Source organism: Neltuma alba, unplaced genomic scaffold, assembly GCF_004799145.2.
Source record: "Neltuma alba isolate B1F8T4 unplaced genomic scaffold, ASM479914v2 tig00005621_pilon, whole genome shotgun sequence".
NCBI classification, from domain to species: Eukaryota; Viridiplantae; Streptophyta; class Magnoliopsida; order Fabales; family Fabaceae; genus Neltuma; species Neltuma alba.
The window spans coordinates 136549-146985 of NW_021634175.1; positions in this window are offsets into that span (position 1 = coordinate 136549).

Consider the following 10437-nt stretch of genomic DNA (forward strand, 5'->3'; position numbering starts at 1 on the left):
TTAATTTTATATATATATGTTATTTCAGCATTCCCAAAACATATTGAAAATTGAGTTGTATAATTTTATACTAATCTTATAAAAATCCACGCTGTCACCATCAATATTTTACATATAGTATCATATTATAAATATTAATCGATGGTTGAAAAATGATGAAGCTTATGTAAGCAGAAACCAACCCTTTTGTTTCATATGCTTGAAAATTTGACTCAAGCTCATGACATCACATCCTTATCAATATTTAAAATAATCTGCCCAATGAACTAAACACTAGTGTAGAAATGAGTTTTGATATATTTGGCTTTGAATAAGGTGAAAATGAAATTTGACTGTAAATAGTCTAATCTCATCACTATATATTTTCTTTCTCTCTACTGTTTCCAAACATATCAAACTTTCTTCTTCTTTTTTAATTTTTTGTTTTTATAATGATGCAATGACTTTTATCACTGATGATTTTACTCCAGTCAAGAATAAATTACACCATACATATTTACAAGTAGAAAAATTATTGGGTTAGTGTCTAATTTTGCCCAAGAGCTCTAAGAGGTCTAACGTAGGACCTTGTTAAAATTCGAAAAAAAATTTAGTTTCAATGTCATCCCGAAATGTATCAAGATAAAAGCAATGCCGCCCTATACTAATGGCAGCTTGATAAGCATCTGCCGCGGCTAGCTTTACGCCTTGTATGGTTCAATGAAAGTTTTTGCAAGAGAGCAATGTTACCCTAAAAATACTAAAATTCACAAAAGAGCAATGTTAACCCAAAAATATCAAACAAAAAGAGTATTGTCACCCAAAAATTTAATAGCAAAACAAGAAAAGAGAACATAAAAGACTAATAAAGACGCAAAATAAAGATTAACAAGAGTTGGTTTAGTTAGTAAAGAATCGGCTCATAACCTACAAGATTGCGAGTTCGAATCTCACTACCAATGTGAACATCTTATTGGTTGGCAATCTGTAAGTGCTTTTTCAGTCTGAAAGTATGTCCTGGCCCTGGTAAGCTCCCGGATCTAACTGACCTAAATTTTTTATATACCAAAAAAAAAACATGCAAAACAAAGTCAATGATGTAGATGATGAAAATGATATAGATGATGATCATATGGTAAACAAACACTAAAGAATGAGGTAGGAGCAGATGGCAAACAACTCTCCACATGATAGTGCTCCACTTGGTATATTACAATCAACATCTTGGGATCATCGTATGCTTTAATTTCTCACTCGGCAGTCTCTCATGATATATAGTTATAATACCAAAAAAATAATTAAGTCGGAATTACATATATAATTTTATTAGATTAATTAATCCATTCTCTTTTTCTTCCAGTATCACTATAAACAAGTTGAATTCGTCAAAGTTAAATATGAATCTCTAGCTCTTACCATTTAGCTAATTGTTAGATACAAAGTGGGGCGCCATCATGTGGTACCATATATTTCATAATCTATATCATTTACTTCGTTTTGTGTTTTTAACGGTCTTTCATATGCCTTTTTCATTTTGCTGTTAAATTTGGGTAAAATTACTCCCCTTTCAAAACTTTCGAGGCAATTTATGAAAACTTTCGGGGCAAAAACAGCCCAAAAAAAAAAATGCCAAGCGAACATTTGCTACATTATATACCTTATGTCATATATATTTCCACGTCGGTATGACCATGCTTTCTTTTTTCTTTGGTCATTTTTATTTCGCAAATTTAATCTTTAAGATCACTTCTTACAATTTTCATCACATATTTAAAATTTAATGGACTCTTAATTAGTAATTCAATACAATTGGCAGCACATATATATTTTCTTAATTGTGAAATCATCATTTCACACAGCGACAATGTTCACAAATCCCTCCCTAAGATTCCCACAATCTTAATAATCACAACTGTGACACAGCGATACAATAGTATATAAATTTCTCTAAGATTGGATATAAACAATGAACCATACTAAGGTTTGATTTGAATGAAAGGAAAAAATCTGAAGAAAACATAGTGGGTAAAAATACTACAAAAGGAAAACTCCTAAAGATAATTAAAAAAATGTACTATTTATGAAAGTTTTTCTTTCTTCTTTCCTCGTTAGCTTTCTTTTTCCATCCAAACTAAGAGTAACTGGGGTAAATGGAACTCATTTACACAAGAATTTAATGCAACATTCAAACATAATCATAAAAAAGAATAGAGTGAGCTAACTCTATAGATAAGTGAGGTCATTTCATCAAATATTCAAGTGATGGGGAGAGTTCACAGCTACATTACAAGTGAAACATTAAAAGATGCAATCATCAAAACTAACAACTCTTCATAACATCAAATTAAAGATATTTTACGAGTTAAATTAAATATATTTCACTAGTTGCCTAAACCATAGCTATTGGTAAACTCATAGCATATATACCTAAACATATATATGTACTCCTCCAGTCCTTAATCTATGACCTAATTGAAGGAATTAATGTTAATCTTATATGTAAGACATATTTTATATATTTACCAATTTTTTGCCAAATTAATCTTGATAATATTTCCCAACAATAATCAAGTAGGAGAAAGAGGGAGAAAATTAAGAAAGATATTTATAGTGTTTTTAAAAAAATCATATTAACTAATTTAACTAACATCCTTAATCTACTTAAATTAGTTAATTAGATCTTACATTAGGGCCTATTTTTTCTTTTTAGTTTCATTGTATTACATTTATTATAATAATAAAAAGAAGACTTATATGCATCTGAAATACACCTAACAAAAAAATGATTGTTTTTAGAAAATGCTCAGGCAGAGAAGAAATGGACTAGGACCATATCTTAACGTGTGTTACATCTAACCTTTATTTATTTATTTACTTTTTTTTTTGTTAAAGCATAGATATTTTTTTATTGGACACAATTCTATTCGAGGCACTATCGAGCACTAAATATGGACACATCTTTCAGCAGGGATTCAAATATTAATTTGTCACATTATGAGATATAACTCCTTTTATTAGGCCTAACCCTTATTCGTACATATAACCTTTATTAGATCCATTGTTTCATGTCTCCACCATATATGCGACTAAAGCCTCCTGCCAACCCACAAGCATAACACATCACATGTGCCTACAACTCATTCTTCATACGACATCGTTTTCTCATCACTTTGGCTCAGTACTCATTACCAACCATTTGTGCCTCCATTAAGAAAACGTACAATAATTGAAGAGTAGCATTGTTATATTTTCAAGAAACTTCCCTTTTAGATTTTAATTGTCAAAGGTCACCAACCGAATACCTTAACGTCTTCCAACTTCCAAGACATAGACTTCATGGGTGGGTGGCTATGAGAGCATCAACGTAAATCATACACCAAAAGTCCTTTATTTGTGGCTGTATTATCAGAGACCGACCATAATGAAACGTCGTACACTTGCAAAGTCCTTTAATTTGATCCTTCATTATTATTTTTATTATTCATTCCGAATCGAAAGATTCCCCACTAAATTTACTGCTTTTTCTACTCCACCACCGACCTTCATATCGCCGTCTTCATCAGTCCTGTAACTGATATTAATGTATCCAACGCAGGACATAAACACGTGCTCACAAAACCCTTGTTCTCATGTAATTAAGATCTCTCATGAAAGAGAGAATCTGGTTCGAAGAGAAAAGGTTTGCCCCTACTTTTGATACTACATGATTTAATATAAAAGTTAGATAACAAATTTAGAGATATTAAGTAAATTAGTTAAGTTGGTTATTTATCATAAACATGTGTTGATCTCTTTAAATTATCCTCTTCAATTATATACATTAAATTATCATAATTATTTCTTGATAAGAATCCCAGAGATATTTTGAAGAAAAATAAAAGACAAAATGAATAGATGTATTATATATATATAACCAAATCCAACCCCAACTAGCTTTATATTGAGGGTTGGAAGCAGTATAACTTTAAACTACATACTGCTTAGTTCTACAATGTAAGAGTTTTAAAAAAGGAGTTTACCTTAATCTTAGATTTATCTTAAACTCTACCTCTTGCGTATATAGAAGGGTTTTTGGTAAAGGAAATTAACATCCCATACAAATTATTAAAATAGGCATTTTAAGGGAACTAACACATTTTTGCAAATTACTTTAATTTTAAATGGGCATTTTGGGATGAGAAGAAGCATCATGTATTGCATTATGTAAAAGTAACCTATACAATTATTTCTCCGAACTATTAAAAAGTTATATTCCATTGGTTTATATGAAAAATGTTGAGGTTGTAAACATTTACATAATAATGAAGAAATTAATGTTACTTCTAGTTCTAAAAGTAAGATTTACTTTGTAGTATAAAGTAGATCTTATATTTGAAATCGGAGGTAAAGTAACATATATATATATATATATATATAATAATATTCTTTACTATATAAAGTCGACATATTGATTTTGCTTCTGCTTGCCAATGTTAGCGTTTGAGCATGGAACTTCAAGGTGATACTTTTTTTTCCCTCAGCTTGAAGACCAGATATGCCCGTTGCCCTTGAGCATTTATATAATATCAAAGGATAACGGGACCTTGTTTGAACAAATTTGAAATAAATGGGGGGAAAAAACGTCCATTATTAATTATTTTTGTCCAGTAGTGCATACTTTTCAACGAAGAACCGACTTAATTAATTATGTGTGCCTTCAGAAACGAGAAAAAATATGATAGTGTGCGTATATTCTGGTGTCCATACGTTAAAGGATGTATGTTGACCAAGGCAATAAAAAAAATATGAAGAATAATTTTGTGGCCTAACGTGAGGTTGTGAGTTCAAATGTTTGATAAAAAATATGATGTGTGTGAGTTGTGATGGAAAAAAAAAAAAACCCATCGACCTATCGTTGTAAAAAAAAAAAATCAAAAATATTAACCTGCTACCAAACAGTTTGAAAAGGCATCATTATTGTTGATCAGTTCTTAAAAAAGTTAATGAGCCTTAAAAATATTATAGCATTATTGAAAATGATGATCATAAAATCAAAATTGTTTTTAAATGATAAGAGCAATAAGATATTCTTTTGAAATATCATAATCTTTTTGATATTTTAAAAAATTAATTGTGCTAAAATGTATAAAAGTTGAAGAAATAGAAAAAAAATTGCACAAAATCTATCGAAATGTAATGAAAGTAAAGTAATGAAAAACACACAAAGGATAAAGCGACCAAATCGTACGCATCTTATGAGTATTAATTCCTTATAAATTTTATATTTTATATTGAGAAATTATCATTGATACTGGCTCAGGTCGTTTCAATAAGAGCTTGACAACCAAATTATGCTATTTTAAAAAAATTAAAATTAATTAAATATAAGAAATATAAAAAAAATAAAATTTTTTCTAAGTATGCTCTTATATATAAAAGGTAAGTGAGAGAGAGATAAAATTGCAGTGGAAGAAAGTATGAAAGAAAACGTATTGTGTTGAGTTGCTAACCTTTTTATTAATACAATATATGAAATTGATTAGGAATAAAAATGATAAAAACACATTAAATGTTTAAATAACCTCAATCAGAATTTTATAAAAAGAATCAAAACAATTCAAATTCGCTCTTATGTTGGGAAAAAAAATTTCAGGCTCTAATAAAAATAATGAAGACATAATGTATTAAATTCATCAGTTTATTCTTTTGGAGCTGCTACTGCCAGAATATTCTGGCCACATTGATGGGATGAAGCTATGACTTTCGAGAAGAATCAATTAATGATATAGTGTGAGCGCGTGTGTGCATATACATGGGCGATAAGAGAGACACGTATAGAGCAGGTAGTCTTGAACAGTTACGTCATTAGTATATTTTTGGTGAATGGCATATGGATCCAACGTAGAGGAATCATCAATGATAATTTTGAAAATATAATTTTTTTTTGGTTGAAAATAATCGCTTGTTGGGATACATACGTGTGATTTTGCAGTATAATCTTAACATATAAATTAAAAATTTGCTGAAATAATCAATAATGCATTGCTTAATTTAAAAAATATACCGACTATATATTTTCATAATATATATAACCATAAATCAGAAATAAATAAATACTTTAAAATTATGCATCTTTTATATATATCTTTATCTTTTTTTGACCATATATTTATACCTTTATCTTCATTATTATAATAGTTGTAAAAGTCATCCATTGATAGTAACCTGTCCACATAATTTAGCTTCAAGTGGGGGCAAAATCAACCGGTGATTGATACTAATAGAGGAGTGGACCCTGTAAGTAATTAATATCTGTAACATTGTGACTCAGGAGAGATCATTATAATGACTCTTTTTTTTTTTTTTTGGATAATTCCTTAAATGAAGAGAAAATGACATTTAATTTCAGAGAAGAATCTCAAGTTTTGAGGATATGAGGATTTGAAGATGGGCACTAACTCTTCTCCTGGGTAAAGCTCGACCTTCCAAATGTTATACTTTTAATTGTTAAAAATAATGTTAATTAATTGTGATTTCTATTTGAATGTTGTTTTTAAAGAAAAATTATTTTGCAGGTTTTTTTGGCTTTTCTTTCTCAATTCTTAATGTGATACTTCTGTGTTTTTCTATACTCCTCCGGTCCTAAATATAAGATCTTTATACACATTAGTATAAGATTCTTATATTTAGAACTAAATATAAGACTCTTATACACACTAGTATAAGAGTTTCATATTTAAGATCGGAGGAGTATTAAATTATTTTTTCCCCGTTGGCAGTTGGCAGCACCGTTAGCTCCTAAAACTTTGTTTTGTTGGCACTATTAGTTTTTGTACCTCCAAAATGATTTTTCTTTTTCCTTTAATATATCCAAGTGATTTTGAGAGTTGTGAAATTGTGATTATATTTGAATATTATTTATTAAAATTATTTATCCATGTATAATCATCAAAAAAGGGTGTGAATTAATAACATTGGTTACATTTCTGTAGTTTAATGTTGTCATCCTATCTTGGGTGACCTACAAGAAGAAAAATATAGGCAGATTTAACAGTGAAACGACCATGAGTAGATGCCTGCTAAAAATATCTATCCTCTCTCCTCTCTTTACTAGGTAGCTGTGCACTAATGATACGATTCACGACATGGTAGAAAAACTAATGACTGAGCTTCTGTATGTTTCACTCATCTTAGCGTGACATAGTCTACAACACGCTCATCCTTATCCACCCATTCTTCATAACCTGGAACCTACTCATTACAACTCAGAACTACCAAATTTTATATTCCTCTAGTCCTATTTATATGACAGAAAGATGAGACATTTTTTAGTTCTATTTATAAGGTATTAAGAGAAATTTTTTGTATGAGTATATAATTTTATCCTTTATTAATTATTGTACTGACTTTGTTTATATGATATATAATGTATATTAAATAGGGATAAAGTTAAAAAGTTGTTGAATTTTAAATGAGAGTTAATAAAGTTTAAAGTTTTTCTTAATCCATGCGAGATATGTTGGAAGTGACTTATAAATAAGACCAGAAGAATATATATAATAGATAGATAATGATATCTAAGAACATTCAAAATGACTTATTTGGGCTTTATTTAATTAAAATTAAGTCTAGCCCATTACAACTCAGAAGTACCAAATTTTATACTAGATAGATAGATTGATTTTTTTTGACGTTATATGGAAAAAAGAAATATAATTAATCAATTAAGTAATTATATCTAAGGGGATTGTTATTGGGTAGAGCGCGGATATTGAACCAAGGCTCAAGTTCCAAAATTTAAGACAAGATCGAAGAGATAAAATAAAACACAGTCAGTTTTCTATTTATAATATTCCAAAAATCGGTCTCTTCATTCCAAAAAAGCAAATATTAGGAAATTAATGGCCAGTCACATCCCGTGATTGCCAATCACACAGCCGTTAATTAAGTGCCCATTAATAATTTTACTAAATATAAGCCAAAAAAAGTCAAAGTATGTAATAAAATACTGGAAAACCCCATTCCTCTCATGCTTTCGCTCCAAGCCACAGAAATTAAACTCCAACAAAATTGGGCACAAAAGGACAAATTATAAGAGCTTCTCACGGGGTCTCACCATTTTGGTATCTCTCTTGCGTCTTCTTGGCCTTGGCAGAGGAGAAGGAGCAAGAGAGAGACTTAGTATCCTTTGTTTGTTCATTCTCCCAAATAAAAAGAAAAAGAAATCGACATGGGAAACTGTGCCAGCGAACCCAAAACCCTAGAGGGGTCACATCCTGATGAAAAACCAGAAATGTTGAAAAATGAGGAAGCCATCGTGGAGAAGAATGTTCAGGAGATCAATAACGGTGAGGCCGAGAAGGATGGTGAAGCCCCCAAGCCTGATAATGAGGATGACAAGTCTCTAGGCACCTTGCCTAGTGAGGTAAATTTATATTGATTTTGTTGGGGACTTTTGGCTCAATGACACTTATTACCATCTCTTATAAGTCTTTTTTAAGTATAAGGTTGCAAGTTTGACCATCTATAAATATGATGGAAGTATGAATTCTTTTCATTCGGTGAATGATGGTTGTGTGTGTTGACTTTGAATTCAGTCATGAAACTCATATCAATTAGGTCAGTTGATTATAATTGATGAGCCAGCTAATTGTGGCTCTTGGACCAATGCCAATTAATCTTGAACCAATGAGTGGGTTATGCCGGTTCAGGGTCTTTCCTTTTTTTTGTCTCTCCTCTGATGATATCCTTTTCGCATTGTCACCATTGGTTCAGATTTAATATTTTAAAAAGATTTTTGTTGAAATTTTGATCCAATGATAAGATGAGAAAAGAACAATAAGAGGAGGGAAAAGAAAAGGTTAAGCTTTTGTCTTGACTTAAGCCACAGATAAATATCATCGTGTTTGCAACCTAACCTCATATTGGGCATGGGATTGAGCCTACCAGGCTATCATACTGGTTGAACACCAATAAATACAATTGAATATTCAATGATTGGTTCAGTTTTGAAGATAATTTCAAGTCGTATATGCATGCATGATAAGTTGGTAATTGGAATTAGCATAGTGAAGTTTCCATAGTTACGTTGCTGCTTATTTTCTCCATAGCCAATAACTTTTTCTCTCATGAGACACTAAGAGGAAGGTATGTTGATATATACACTTCCCTATTCAAGAGAAAAAAAAGGTAAAAAAGCTAATGATAAAGCTATCATTGGATTCTTAAATCTCGGGAAAATACTTGAGAAGAATGTTTTACCCAAACGAAAATGTTTAAAATTACAGCTTATTTCCTCCTCCAGGTTAAAGACAATAATGATCGCCCTAATATATAATGCATTGTTAAAAAAATAAAGAACAATAGCTGACACAAAAATAGAATGCATGTGATGTGACCCTCCGGTATAACCCCACGCTCTTTGTTTTTTTCTTTTTGTTGGCCTTGTGATTCACATGCTTTTTTTTTTTTTTTTTGATATAAAAATTATTTTCTATCTCTTTTCAAACACATAAATATTGAACTTATAGCTAATTACTTTAAATGTAATAATGAAACCCAACTAATTATATATTGATACTTCAAAATTAATTTCAAAATAATTTATCCCAATATGAGATTCTCCTGGCAAACTTTGGTTAAAAGCATATATTTGATATGTTTATCAGTCAAAGGAACCTATTGCAACTCACTTTTAATTAGTGTAACTCTTTTTTCTTTTTTCTTTTTTAAGTTATATGCAACATATCTTCAACTATGTACAAAAGTCCTTAAAATGAAAGTCATTTGCATATAGCTAAATTATATTATACGTAATAAAAAAGAGTTATACCCATTCAAATTCATGTCTCCTTAGCCAATAAAATTTCCAGGCAAGATTTTTCCAAAAATTTGCCAATCTCATATTCATGTTTGGTCCACTCATACATTTACCATTTGCACATATCAATTTTGTCATTTGACATATTGATTTCCATCTACCACTAGAATTTTACATAGTAAGATAGTTAACAAAAAAGGACAATATCCATTTTCCCTTTTGATGATAACATATATGACATGAATACATTGACAGAATGTAGAAGCTAAGGAGGGAGAAAAGAAAGATGAGAAAGCAGAGGCAAAGGTTGAGACCAAAGCTGAAGCTGAGGTCGTCAAAGCTGAAACTAAGGAAGAACAAATGGTTGAAACTGAGATCGTCAAGACTGAAGCTAAGGAAGATCAAAAGGTCGAAGCTGAGGTCAAGGTTGAAGCTAAAGAGGAACAAAAGGTCGAAGCTGAGGTCAAAGATGAACCTAAAAAGGAAGAAAATAAGGCCGAAGCTGAGGTAAAAGTTGAAGTTGGCGTTAAGGTTGAAGCTAAAAAGGAAGAAAAGGCTGAGATGCATGAAGAATCATCAAAGAACTGATGACATTTTTCTTATACTTTCTTGACTATAAGGAGACTATTGTTTAAATTTCATGGATTCTCACTTCTTCA